This window comes from Rattus norvegicus, chromosome 1 (genome assembly GCF_036323735.1).
Source record: "Rattus norvegicus strain BN/NHsdMcwi chromosome 1, GRCr8, whole genome shotgun sequence".
Classification (NCBI taxonomy): Eukaryota; Metazoa; Chordata; class Mammalia; order Rodentia; family Muridae; genus Rattus; species Rattus norvegicus.
This window is the reverse complement of record NC_086019.1, coordinates 67,233,267-67,247,659: the sequence shown is the minus strand read 5'-3', so window position 1 is coordinate 67,247,659 and position 14,393 is coordinate 67,233,267. Positions and strand designations below refer to the sequence as shown.

The 14,393-nt window shown below is 38.8% G+C and overlaps 1 long non-coding RNA gene and 1 pseudogene across 2 annotated transcripts; both read right to left on the bottom strand.

Annotated features, from left to right (window-relative positions):
• Positions 1-386: 386 nt before the first annotated feature.
• Positions 387-8,200, bottom strand: LOC102553133 (uncharacterized). Of its 2 annotated transcripts, none has more exons than XR_350085.5 (4): positions 8,106-8,200; positions 5,780-6,195; positions 4,715-4,822; positions 387-765 (listed from the first exon to the last, which is right to left on the bottom strand). It is a non-coding gene; the product is annotated as an uncharacterized LOC102553133 (long non-coding RNA). The 2 variants fall into 2 exon arrangements; XR_010062956.1 differs by lacking the exon at positions 8,106-8,200 and adding an exon at positions 6,661-6,991.
• A 5,372-nt stretch (positions 8,201-13,572) lies between these two features.
• Positions 13,573-13,964, bottom strand: Vom2r-ps20 (vomeronasal 2 receptor, pseudogene 20; annotated as a pseudogene).
• Between the last annotated feature and the right edge of the window lie 429 nt (positions 13,965-14,393).

The window sequence follows — 14,393 nt, the reverse complement described above, 5'->3', positions numbered from 1 at the left end:
ATTGAGACAAAAAAGAGATTGATTTGAAGCTTAAAACAATCTATAATGTTCACTCTTCAAAAAGATAAAATACTTGGCAAGACAATAATTGTTACATAAGTCATAATCATTTCACATAAAAGACAGTGCTATGTTCCACAGAAATACAAATGACAATAATGTAGCAGTTTTGACTTTGACAGGTGATAAATGATCATTTCTTGGCATGAATGCTTATGTCTCAAATTAAGATTCCTATAGTGCTTTTTATCTTGAATAATTTTTTATAATTAGTGGATATTTTGAGAGTTCTATGAAAACGTTATTACATGCATAGCTCATTTTTTGAAGACTCCTTAATGAATATAGATCCATTTATGCTTAAACATAATTACAAACTTGTAGGCTTAGATTTTGCAAAATGTATTTTAATAAGGGTTTTCAACCTTTCTTCAACACCCCCCACACCCACACCAGCCCATCATCCAAGGTAGGAAAGAAAAGATGCTAAATAGGACAAGGGGATGTGGACCTGTTTAGAAGTAGTTATTTGGGATGATTCCAATCTCTGTTCTTGGGACACCAGCAGTCCAATTTAGTGGTGTCAGGATACCACACATGAATCAGCAGTGGTGATGTGATCCAGCAGCAACAGCCAGGCCTCCACTGAGTTGACATGAGTCAGTGGGAGTGACCAGAACCAACTGGGACACCAGGATAAGCTCTCTGTTGTGCCCCTGTCTGCCAGAGACCAGCTTCAGAGTTCTGGTTCTCTCTTGAATGTAGCTGAAGGGAAAGCGTGTTGGTGGGGGTAAGACTCAATCTTTTGAAAAATTAGGGTTGCTTCTTATTATAATAACATTTAATTATTCTGATTCTATGTTACTTTGCAGTGGTAGCTGGCTTGCCTGTTTGAGCTCCTCTGAGGCTAGAAATTGCAGCGTCTCTAGCACTTAGCATCCCATCATAAAACATTAAGAAAAGGATTAATTGCTAGGGCTTTTTTTCTCTATTGCCCAGTAGCCTCACCTCTCCTATGTTAGATGGGAGGAAGGTTTGGAGCAATAAACATTTATTGAACCTGGAGAAGAGAGTCACTTGCGGAAAAAAAAAAAAAACTTTTACACAACAAATACGCATATATCCACATACATTTACACAGAATCCATGCACACATATTCATAAATCTTTATGCATTTTAGTTGAACTTGGCTCTGTATTTGTCTCATAATTTCATACTTAGACACATACATCCATTCTTACATATGCAAATAGAGCAAAAGACCAAGCACCAGTGCAGAAAGAACTCACTCACTCTGGGTGAAAAATGAGCTCCAATCTTTATTGCATAGAGAAAGAAAAAGCTTCTACCCCTTTATTGCTGAATGAAATAATACCAAGTCTGTAAGAAGAAAGCTTTGGCCTCTTTAGTAAGACGAAGAAGCTTAACTTGCTGTTAAGAAAAGACTGGTTCCATCCCATGGCAAGGAGAAGCCTGTCTGTATTTCCTACCGACTCTCTGCAGCTTCTTCTTTGTCCCACATTCTCTCTGCATTTTGCCTAGTACCCTCTTAATTTCTAAGTTCCCTTTTCATTTCTATGTTACTCTACTCTGTTGTTCCTTTCTTCCTCCTCCTAATGTTACTCTCTCCTCCCATTCTGATATAATAATTCTATGCAATGTAATCGTTTTTAGTTTTTTGTACCCTTTCTAGGAATTATCTAAGCATTCTTTTTTTAAAAAACAAAAGTTCAAACATCAATTTAAATCTTAAATTGAATAAGAAATTTACAACAGAGACATTTACATATGTTTCCAATTAAGACAAATTATCTAGCTAACATCCATTATCTGTCAATAGCTCTACAGGTCCATTGAGAGTTAAAACTCATAATTCTTGTGACTAAGTAGCTTAGTATAACTTTTGTATAGATAAACCCAGTCGATATTTTATCTACTGTCTTTGCATCTACAATAAGTCACTAGGTCTTTGTTTAACTGTTTTACAACCTCTCGGAGTATGTTCTGAGTTGTATATGTCTGTTTTCTATCTCAGAAGCAAATAACTTGTAATACTTAAATTCTGGCAGAGATCTCCTTGCAGTTTAGGGCTTTAATAGCAGTCCTATTATAAAGGGCTTAATAATTACTAGTATAACTTTAGGAATTCTTTAAAAATCAACATCACTACAAGATAGTACATCTTCATTGATCTGCAGAAATCTTCCCCAAAAATGGGCTAACACCTAGTGATTATCGTACATATTTAAAAATAACAGGAAAGGCATATCATCTTTAAGAAACAATCAAGGGATAAAGTCTCTTCTGGACCTGATCTCATAGAGCTCACGTACCATAAGCCATGGTCCACCTCCAGGAATGCCACTTGCTAGCCTTTGGCTAACCGATATGACTTCTGATATCTATCAATAAGGTGAAAATGTCACACTGATGAAGTGTTGGAAGGCTGGCTGTGCAAGCTCTCCATCACTGTCCACCAAGTCTACTTATACTCTCCCCAAACATCATGAGTTCTCTCACTGGTCTTGTGTCTGCAAAACATCCCATGAGCCTGCATCACCTGACACAACCAGAAACTTTCATTTTACAAATTCATACCAAGTGTATGGTTACCTAGTGTGGCATTTCTGATATTTTACAATGACTAACTAATGGTCAATGTCTCTGTATAGTCTTCATATTTAAAAGACACTTTGCATAAATTTAAGGATAGGAAATTAACTTTGATATTTATTAAAGGATTTTGTCACATTTTGCTTGCATGATTTTCTGACGTCTACTACGATGAAAGTTTGTGGTGATGTCTTTCCTACATTCTTTATATTTGTAACATTTTTCTCATGTATGGGTTCTGTGATGAACTTTAAAACTAGAGATATAGGTACATTCTTTACATTTATAAGGATTTTTCTCTCCAGTGTTGAATTTGTGATGAGTTTTAAGATTTGAGATATTGTAGAATACTTTTCACATTCTTTGATTTGCAGTGTTTTCATCTTGTATGAATTCTGTGATGAGTTTATGGGTAAAAGACTTGTCATATTCTTTAAATTTTTAACTTTTATCTCCAGTATGGATTTTGTAGTGAGATTTAAGATTAGAGATATTTGTGAGGATTTCTCCCATTCTTTACTATCATAAGGTTTCTCTACAGTATAGATACTCTGGTGAACTTGAAGTTATGAGCCCTTTATAAAGGATTTCCCACATTCTTTACATTTGCAAGATTGTCTTCTGTGTTAATTTTGTGCTGCTCTTTAAGAGTTGATCAATGGCTAAAGGAGTCTCTGCTCACTTTATATATACAAGGTTTCTCTCCAGTAGTGAATTTTTGATGGTATTTAAGAATTGAACCACATACATAGATCTACCCCAGTCTTTATATTTGTAAGATTTGTGTATAGTATGAAGGCTCAGATAAATTTGAAGAGTTGAGGTTTTGGGAAAGTACTGTCCACATTCTTTCCATATATAGAGTTTTTCTTTAATATAGATTCTAGAATGCTTTTTAAGGTTTGATAATCTGGAAAAGATTGCCATATTATGTATAGATTTGCTTATATCTAGTTAGGTATAGGCATTTACTGCAACATTTCCTACATCAATGACATCTGTTAATTTTTTTCCTGTCAATAATCTTGGATTAACAAAAGGATTGAAAGCATGCACAAAACATTTTCTACTTGCTTTGAAATTTCTCGTGTTTCTCTTCAGTGTGGCTTGGATCATGTTGAGTGGTGTTTGAATGAACATAGAAGATTTTATCACATTCTTTAGTGTCCAAAAATTTGTTTCATTATCCTTTATACTATTCCTTTCTAGGTGTGATGATGCAACTGAGACTTTTCTGTACTCTTAGCACTTGTTTATATTGGAGTTTCCTATGATGTTAATCTGAAAACAATCTGAGACTTCATTCAAGACTTAGTAAGGTTGTTTGTGTAAAGCTCCCTTTGTTTATTGTCAGGCTGATAAAAATAGGAGCATATGCTTTGGTAAAATCACATTCTGACATAAATTTTGGTAAATCATTTGGTAAAGCATATGATTTTGGTAAAATCACATATAGCAGTTTGGGAATGGTTCTTTTGAAAATGAGTACTTACATGAGAATTGTTAGGAATTATGTCATCGTTAGAATAATCCCATGGGTAGTTGCTTTTGTAAGTTATTCCAAGATGATCATTCTCATAATTATTTGGTATATAGCTCTTCATTAGGATTTCATTAACTGATTTCATGTGAAGAAACATTTAAAGTATCAATTTATCCATAAAAATCATCATTTTGGTCTAAATTACATAACCTATATCACAATGAGATTAGCGAAGTGTTGCGCTGACTTTTAATGGGAGGCTACACCATACTTATGGCATTTAGCATAGTTTTTCTATCATTGTACCATTCCTTTCTTCAGATTACACTGAAGTACCATTTAATCCCACTCTACACAAAAGGGGTTGCCAAAAGTCAAATATGTATCACTTTGTAAAGTTTCCAAACACATTTTAGAACATAGCTAGCAAGCCCTCCATATTTGATGTGAACACTTCCTCACACAATTCTCTGAGTATAGACAGGTGACTGACAAAGAGTGTGCTCGGTGTGGAAAAGTAAAGAGACTTGATATTCATCAGGAGTGCAATAACTAGTTTTTCTAAAAAAATTGCATCATAACACAATTCATGTTCTTCATCATCACCACAATATTACCTGAATTTCATCATGTGTAGCAGGTCACTATATGATTTTTAAATTTCCCCAATGTATCTTTCTGTATCCTTCTGTGGGAACAGCTCTTGGATTTGATTGTGTGATAGACTTTGAATAAATACAAACAAAAACAAAAACAAAACTTTGGTTACTTAGCTGAAAATAGTATGAGAAAATGTTATACAAAATGACTTCAATTGTGGGATCTAATCAAGATAACATAATGGAAAGGTTTAGAAGAAGTTTTTTTTTTTTTTTTGTAAGGAACCAAATGTGTTGTGAATGAATGGATATAAGATGCTTTTCCTATCATATAATTTTTATTTAGTGGTATTTATGTAGAATAACAGACAATTTTAGATAAGATTGTTTGAATAAAAGTTAAAACTAGCTCATACTTTGATCCTGACATAGGATTCCATGTTTTGCCTGTTATTTGGTGCCGCTTTCTGCATAACACCAGAGTTAAGGTGTCCAAACTTGAATTGTTAACTTCACTACCCTTGAGCAATGCCTAGATTTCACTTGTCTCTAGCTTGGCAACCTGGACTCTTCCTCAACTCCATTCCATTCACCAAGACTGAGTGAACCTTCTCAAATATACACTAGATAATTTTCAGTCAAGTATACCATCCATTGTATTATAGGAGTGTTCATGACTAGTGAAAGGTACTAAAATCATACCATCATTTCTTTTCACCCTTATGACCTACCTTAGGAACATGTGCTCACTTTTATATCAGGGGGTAACATTCGTCAGACCTTTTTATGTTAGTGCGTATAGGTCTTTCCAGACACATGAAGATCCCTTGTCTGCTTTCATCCATAGGGATGGCACATAGATGTCTATCCATTTCTATTCTATGTAACCCAATAATCTCTATCTATTCTAGTCAGATCACATAAATCTTTTTTCTTTATTTTTTATTTTAATATTTATTTATTTGATTTTTTCCCTTATTTACTTTATATCTCATTCACTGCCCCCTTCTGGTTACCCCTCCCACAATCCTCTCATTCCCCATTCCCTTCACCTCTGATGTCGCCCTCTGGGTAACCCCCTACCTTGTAACTTCAAGTCTCCGTGAAGCTAGGTGCTTAGTGCTTTCCCACTAAGGTTAGACAAGGCAACCCAGATAGAAGAACATGTTCCAAATACAGCCAAATGCTTTTGAGATAACCCCCATTCCAGTTGTTTGGAACCCACATGGAGAACAAGCTGTGCATCTGCTACAAATATGAGGGGAGTCCTAGGTTCATCCTCTTTATGTTCGTTGGCTGGTGGTTTAGTCTTTGAGAGCTCCAAGGGTCCAGGTTTGTTGACTCTGTTGGTCATTCTGTGGAGTTCCTATCCCCTTAGGGAGTGCAATCCTCATCCTATTCTTCCATAAGAATCCTCAAGTTCCATCCAATCTTTGGCGGTTTCATCTGCCTAAGTCAATTGGTGGATGGAAACTCTCAGAGAACAGCCATGATAGACTCTAGAAACATAACAGAGTAGCATTAATAGTGTCAGGGATCAGTGTGTGTCCATGGGATGAGCTGGTTATTGGTTGGCCATTTCCTCAGTCTCTGCCCCATCTCTAATTCCTGCATTTCTTATGGACAGAAAATGTTTTGGGTTGAAAGATTTGAGATCATATAAATCTAATAATTAGACTGAGACTCGTGATCAATCCATGGTTCCCTTAAATCCCTAGCTTTATCCTGATCCCTCATACTGTGCTCCAGCCTAGTATGGTTGGCACACCCCAGAATACCCCCTCCCTTTTGCTTACTCCAGGAGACACATCATGTAAAACCTGGCTTACTATGTGTCCACTTGACTTTATCTCATGCCATGTTAAATGTTTAAGAGTTATGCTTCCTTCACATACTATGCTCTGTCATTACATGTTGTTTCTATATCAGATAAAGAAATAACAAAATTGGGGTTGGGGATTTACCTCAGCAGTAGAGCGCTTGCCTAGCGAGCACAAGGCCCTGGGTTCAGTCCCCAGCTCCAAAAAAAAAAAGAAAAAAAAAAGAAGTTGAAAAAAAAAAGAAATAACAAATTTTCCACATGCACAAGTCACAACAAAAATGAAAATTCATTATGTTTTCTGGGATAAATCACAATCTCCGTGTGAGGCACATATATGTGAGAACTTGTACTAAATGTAGTAATTTGCCACCAGCCATTTAGGATAAGCTAAAAACTACCATGTGATCTTCCTGAGATGGTTTTACCATGGACTGTAAAGCCATGATGGATTTAATCTTCTAGGTAAGGCTGAAGAGACTACATTTAAGAAAAGATTCTCTTTATTAATAGGGTTTTGCTGTTAATATATATATATATGTATATATATATATATGTATATATATATATATATGAATTGCTAAGTATTAGCCCACACTTATAAGCACATTTCCGCAGAACAATAAAAAATCCTATCTTTTAGTGATGCTATATAAACAAATAGATAATTTTTATCATTTTAGTGATGATTATATAAGAATTCTAAAATTATATTAGTCATTATTAAACCCTTTAATAATATGCATGTTCATTTTTTATTTCTTTTTTAATTGGGTTTTTTTAACTTACATTTCAAATGGTATCCCCTTTTCTGGTTTCCTGTCCATAAACCCCCTATCCCATCCTCTCCTCCTTCTTCTATGAGGGTATTCCCATACCCATCCACCCACCCCTTCCTGCCTCCCTGCCCTGACATTCCCCTACACTGGGAAGTAGAGCCTTGATAGCACCAAGGGCTTCCCCTCCCATTGGTGTGCAACAAGAACATCCTTTGCTACAGATGCAGCTGGAGCTATAGGCCTATTCATGTGTACTCTTTGGATGGTGGTTTAGTCCCTGGGAGCACTACTTGCTTGATATTGTTGTTCTTATGGGGTTGCAACCTCTTCAGCTCTTTCAATCCTTTCTCTAACTCCTCCAATGGGGACCCCATTCTCAAATCAATGGTTGGCTGTGAGTGTCCACCCCTGTGTTTGTCATGCTCTGGCAGAGCCTCTCAGAAAACAGCCATATCAGGCTCCTGTCAGCATGCACTTCTTTTTTTTAAAATTTTTTATTATATATTTCTTTACTTACATCTCAAAGGTTATTCCCCTTCTCGGTTTCCTGTGCATAAGCCCCCATTCCCTCCCTTCCTCCTCCCCCATATGGGTATTCCCCCTATACTTCCCCCTTATTGCCCTCCCCCATATTCCCCTGCACTAGGCACTTCTTAGCATCAGCAATATTGTCTGGGTTTCATGGCTGGATGTATATTGCTAATCCCTAGGGGCAGTCTCTAAATGGTCTTTCCTTCAGTCTCTGCTCCATACTCTGTATCTCCTCCTATGAATATTTTTGTCCTCCTTTCTAAGAAGGAATGAAGCATACATATTTTGGTCTTCATTCTTCTTGGGCTTCATATGATCTGTGAGCCTTTTCTTAGGTATTCCAAGCTTTTGGGCTAATATCCACTTACTAGTGAGTGAATACCATGTGTGTTCTATTGTGACTAGGTTACCTCATTCAGCATGATACATTCTAGTTCCATCCATTTGCCTAAGAATTTCAGGTAGTCATTTTTTTTCATCTTTATTAACTTGGGTGTTTCTTATATAAATTTCAATTGTTATTCCCTTTCCCAGTTTCTGGGCCAATATCCCCCTAAACCCTTCCTCTCCCCTTCTCTACGAGTGTTCCCCTCCTCATCCTCCCCCCATGACCACCCTCCCACCAACAATCACATTTACTGGGGGTTCAGTCTTGGCAGGACCAAGGGCTTCCCCTTCCACTGGTGCTCTTACTAGGCTATTCATTGCTACCTATGAGGTCAGAGTCCAGGGTCAGTCCATGTATAGTCTTTGGGTAGTGGCTTAGTCCCTGGAAGCTCTGGTTGGTTGACATTGTTGTTCAAACGGGGTCTCAAACCCCTTCAAGCTCTTCCAGTTCTTTCTCTGATTCCTTCAACGGGGGTCCCGTTCTCAGTTCAGTGGTTTGCTGCTGGTATTCACCTATGTGTTTGCCATATTCTGGCTGTGTCTCTCAGGAGAGATCTACATCCGGTTCCTGTCAGCCTGCACTTTTTTTTGTCATCTGATTTAATCAGGTCATTTATAGGGACATATATCTTTAGAGAGAATACTCAACCATCCTTCCATTGTTGAATACATTACAATGAAGTTGTGATGCAAACTATTACAATAGAAATGTTATTTTTAATAAAAGTCATCAACATTTATGTCAAAACGACCTGGGTCTTTATGTTGTCTGTGGGATTTTGTGGTCCTCAACAAATTTTGTTACTACATACAGTGGTTCATCCAAGTAACTTTTTGCTTTCATAAGGTGTCTGAAATACTGCATTTTTAACAGAAGCTTGACTTCTAACTACATGTATTTTCCTTTTACTACACTTGTTGTGTAGAGTTAGTTTTATTCCCTGAAGAATGCTGAGTAGGAGCAGCAATGTTCATATCCCGGGTAGCCATGTGATAACAAAAGGAAACACCACCCCCAATAGTGTGCTATTCTTTTAAAACTACTTACTATATATTAGAAATATAAAATCGGTATTCATGACTACTAGCCACCAATCCACTACAGGGTTTCAGATGAATATTTGAGAAGAGCCTTGGATTCATCATTGGCTCTTCCTATCTTCTGTTACTTGTAACAGAAAAACATGTCAATAAAGACTCATGTGACTCAAAAAAAAAACTACTTACTATAATCAACAATTTGTTTTACTAGGCATTTGTATTAATTGCCTTGGTATGATTGTTACTATTAAAAAGTTCTTCATTGTAATCTCATCCTATGATGGGAAGTATGTAGAGAAATAATACACTTTACACTTTTATTTTCCTTTTACTTTTTACACTTCAATTTTTATTTCCATCCAGGTCCACCCTCCAACTGTTCCACATCCCACATGTCCTCCCTACACTGCTGTCTCCACAAGGAGGTCCCCACTCTGCCCACCCAAGCAGATCTCTAAACTCCCTGGGGCCTCCAGTCTCTTGAGGGTTAGATGAATGACTGAAGCCACACCTGGCAATCTTCATATATATATATATATATATATATATATATATATATATATATATGTTGGGGGGCTAATATTAGCTTTTTCATGCTGCCTGGTTGGCTATCCAATGTCTAAGTGATTTCGAGGGTCCAAGTTAATTGAGACTGCTGGTCCTCCTACAGGGTTGTCCTCCTCCTTAGCTTCTTCCAGCTTTTCTCCAATTCAACGACAGGAGTAGCAGCTTCTGTCCAATGGTTGGGTGCAAATACCTGCATCTGACTCTTTCATCTGCTTGTTAGGGCTGTTAGAGGTCAGACATGATAAGTCCTTTGATGAACTCTCCATAGCCTCATTAATAGGGTCAAGCATTTGGGCCTTCCCTTGATCTGGTTCCCACTTTGCAGCCTGCACTTTTTTTGCTTCATCCATCTGATATAATTGGGGGGGGGCTGTATATGTATGGGCCACATGTGGGGCAGGCTCTGAATGGGTGTTCCTTCTGCCTCTGTTCTAAATTTTGCCTCCCTATTTCCTCCCAAGGGTATTCTTGTTCCCCTTTTAAAGAAGGAGTGAAGTATTCACATTTTGGTCATCCTTCTTGAGTATCATGTATTCTGTGCATCTAGGGTAATTCGAGCATTTGGCCTAATATCCACTTAGCAATGAGTGCATACCATGTGTGTTTTTCTGTGATTGGGTTACCTCACTCAGGATGATATTTTCCAGTTCCATTCATTTGCCTATGAATTTCATAAAGTCATTGTTTTTGATTGCTGAGTAATATTCCATTGTGTAGATGTACCACATTATTGTATCCATTCCCCTGTTGAAGGGCATCTAAGCTATTTCCAGCTTCTGGCTATTATAAATAAGGCTGCTATGAACACAGTGGAGCACGTGTCTTTTTTATATGTTGGGGCATCTTTTGGATATATTCCCAAAAGAGGTATAGCTGGGTCCTCAGCGCAATGTCCAATATTCTGAGGAATCTCCAGACTGATTTCCAGAATGGTTGTACCAGTCTGCAATCCCACCAAAAATGGAGGAGTGTTCCTCTTTCTCCACATCCTCACCAGCACTTGCTGTCACCTGAATTTTTGATATTAGACATTCTGACTGGTGTGAGGTGGAATCTCAGGGTTGTTTTGATTTGCATTTCCCTTATGACTAAAGAGGTTGAACATTTCTTTAGGTGTTTCTCAGCCATTCGGCATTCCTCAGCTGTGAATTCTTTGTTTAGCTCTGAACCCCATTTATTAAAAGGGTTATTTGCCTCCCTGCAGTCTAACTTCGTGAGTTCTTTGTGTATTTTGGATATAAGCCCTCTATTAGTTGTAGGATTAGTAAAGATCTTTTCCCAATCTGTTGGCTGCCATTTTCTCCTAACAACAATGTCCTTTTCCTTACAGAAGCTTTGCAGTTTTACGAGATCCCATTTGTCGATTCTTGATCTTAGAACATAAGCCATTGGTGTTTTGTTCAGGAAATTTTCTCCAGTGCCCATGTGTTCCAGATGCTTCCCCACTTTCTCTTCTATTAGTTTGAGTATATCTGGTTTGATGTGGAGATCCTTGATCCACTTGATCCTTGATCCAGCTTTGTACAGGGTGATAAGAATGTATTGATCTGCATTCTTCTACATGCTGACCTCCAGTTGAACCAGCACAATTTGCTGAAAATGCTATCTTTTTTCCATTGGATGATTTTGGCTCCTTTGTCAAAAATCAAGTGACCATAGGTGTGTGGGTTCATTTCTGGGTCTTCGATTCTATTCCATTGGTCTATCTGTCTGTCTCTGTACAAATACCATGCAGTTTTTATCACTATTGCACTGTAATACTGCTTGAGTTCTGGGATAGTGATTCCCCCAGAAGCCCTTTTATTTTTGAAGATAGTTTTAGGTATCCTGGATTTTTTGTTATTCCAGATGAATTTGTATATTGTTCTGACTAACTCTATGAAAAAATGGGTTGGGATTTTGATGGGGATTGCATTGAATCTGTAGATTGCTTTTGGGAAAATGGCCATTTTTACTATATTAATCCTGCCAATCCATGAGCATGGGCTTCTGAGTTCTTCAATTTCTTTCTTCAGAGGCTTGAAGTTCTTTTTTTTTCTTTTTTAGCCATGTGACAGCCACTTTAATACAAAAAGTGATCAACATTCAGATACAAGAGTTAGAAAGGCATAACAACCATCGAGTTTCCATTTTATTACAAGTTTCAAAATCTGGGACCATTTTTTTTTAGAAGCATATGCTAACCAACCCAGGGTTAATGATTTACAGCCAAACTAAAAACCATCACGAGGTACACCAATGTAACAATGGAGATCAGCAAACCCAAGTCACAAATGTAAGAGGCTAATCATGAGGGGCTGCACCTGAATTTGGGGGGAAAGGCCTCCTACTCCAAGAGCAGAGGAGAGACAGTAACAGTTCTGCTTCAAGAAATTTGCATAGAAATAGAAAACACAGGAGCCTTTGCCACAGGGGGATCAAAAAGCCTCAACAACTTAAATTTGAGGACTTTTGGCGTCCAGGCCTCGAGTGTGGCCACCGGCTGTGAGGGAGCCCTTAAAGCATTTCATACTATGGTTAAAAAGCAAGCAGATGCTTTTGCACAACCTCTGACCAGAGGAGCACCCTATGTGTTGGGAACTCTTTCAAGGTAACCCTTGATAAAACCCCACAGTGCCTCCATGCTCAGGACCCTTCAGGTTCACACAGCTTAGACTGATTCCTCCAGTGATGGGGATTAAACCTGGAGCACATCAGGCAGGAGTTCTACCACTGGGCTGCAGCCCCGGACTACTTCTGTCCAAGTCCAGTTGTGACAGCACACCCTCCTTCATCAGTACTGGTGTTCCCTCCTGGGAAGCCTCCTGAACCTTGGGCATGGAAGGGCTCCCCCTACTGGGAACATGTGGAAGCTGTCCTCGCCCTCTGCTGGAGGCTAGACAAACAGCTCCTGGCAAAGATTTGCACAAGTCCTTGTCCTGACTCACAGATACCATACAGAGAGCCACCTAAACGCGTAAATGCTCAGCGTACTTACGGATTCTTTAATAATAGGCAGAATATGCAGCAGTAATACTGAAAGACCCCCTCTTATTTCAATAGGAAGGAAGAAGGTTAGTACACACAATTGTGAGCAACTTGTGTTCCAACCTGGAGACCCTGAAACCTGTCTTACTGGCTGCCATTTTCCTAGGGGGCAAAAAAATCAAATAAAAAAAAAATCACCTGTTTGCTTCTGAGGAGCACCACACTGTATCCCAAACCTTCCTTTATGACAGGCACCAGATATAACCAACCACCAGGTTCTTTAAGACTCAGGCTGGTCAGAGTTCACAACCGTCCCTCTAGTCTACTTGCTCAGTGTCAGATGCAGCCCCTGAGCCTGGCTCTTCTATTCGGGCATTACGACTGGAGAACTGACATTTCTTTTTTTTTTTTTTTTTTTTTTTTTTGGTTCTTTTTTTCGGAGCTGGGGACCGAACCCAGGGCCTTGCGCTTCCTAGGTAAGCGCTCTACCACTGAGCTAAATCCCCAGCCCCGAGAACTGACATTTCTGAGCAGAGAAAAAGTGTCTATGTACAAGCGAGCAGCGGTCCAATTAAACCACAGTCCTGTCATTCCCAACCCTGTCCAACCCACACTGCAGAAATGCAAGGATAAACCACCGGGTTTTGTTCCTAAATTTTATTTATGAATTAATACAAAACATGGCAGACAGATGTGTCTTAATCCTCCTCCTCCTCCTCCTCCTCCTCCTCCTCCTCCTCCTCCTCCTCCTCCTCCTCCTCCTCCTCCTCCTCCTCCTCCTCCTCCTCCTCCTCCTCCTCCTCGTCCTGATTGATCTGGAAGTAGCACACACAGTTCGTAGCTCTCCTTGCTGTTGGCGACGACGCACAACCAGTCTCAGAGGTTGTTCTTCTTCAAATATTTTTTTGGTGAGATATTTCAAATACCTTTTGGAGAAAGGCATCTCAGAAGTGACAATGATCTTGCTCTTGCTCCGCTCGATGGTCACAACCCCTCCACCAAGGTTACCAGCTTTCCCGTTCACATTGATCCTCTCCTGGAGGAACTGCTCAAAATTGGCAGCGTCCGCAGCGTCCATGAATCCATCTTCTACAGGGTGAGTGCAGTCAAGGGTGAATTTCAAAACCTGCTTCATTTTTTCACCCCCCTTCACCACAAGCTTTTCCACAGGCCCCATGGCGGCAGAGGAGGCAGAAAGGGAGGCTTGAAGTTCTTATCATACAGATATTTCACTTGCTTGGTTAAAGTCACACCGAGGTATTTTATATCATTTGGGACTATTATGAGGGGTATGGTTTCCCTAATTTCTTTCTCGGCTTGTTTCTCTTTTGTGTACAGGAAGGCTACTGATTTATTTGAGTTAATTTTATACCCAACCACTTTGCTGAAGCTGCTTATCAGGTTTAGTAATTCTCTGATGGAGCTTTTGGGATCATTTAAATAAACTATCATATCATCTGCAAATAGTGATATTTTGATTTCTTCCTTTCCATTCTATATCCCTTTGATCTCCTTTTGTTGTTTGATTGCTCTGGCTAGAACTTTGAGAACTATATTGAATAAGTAGGGAGAGAGTGGGCAGCCTTGTCTAGTCCTTCATTTTAGT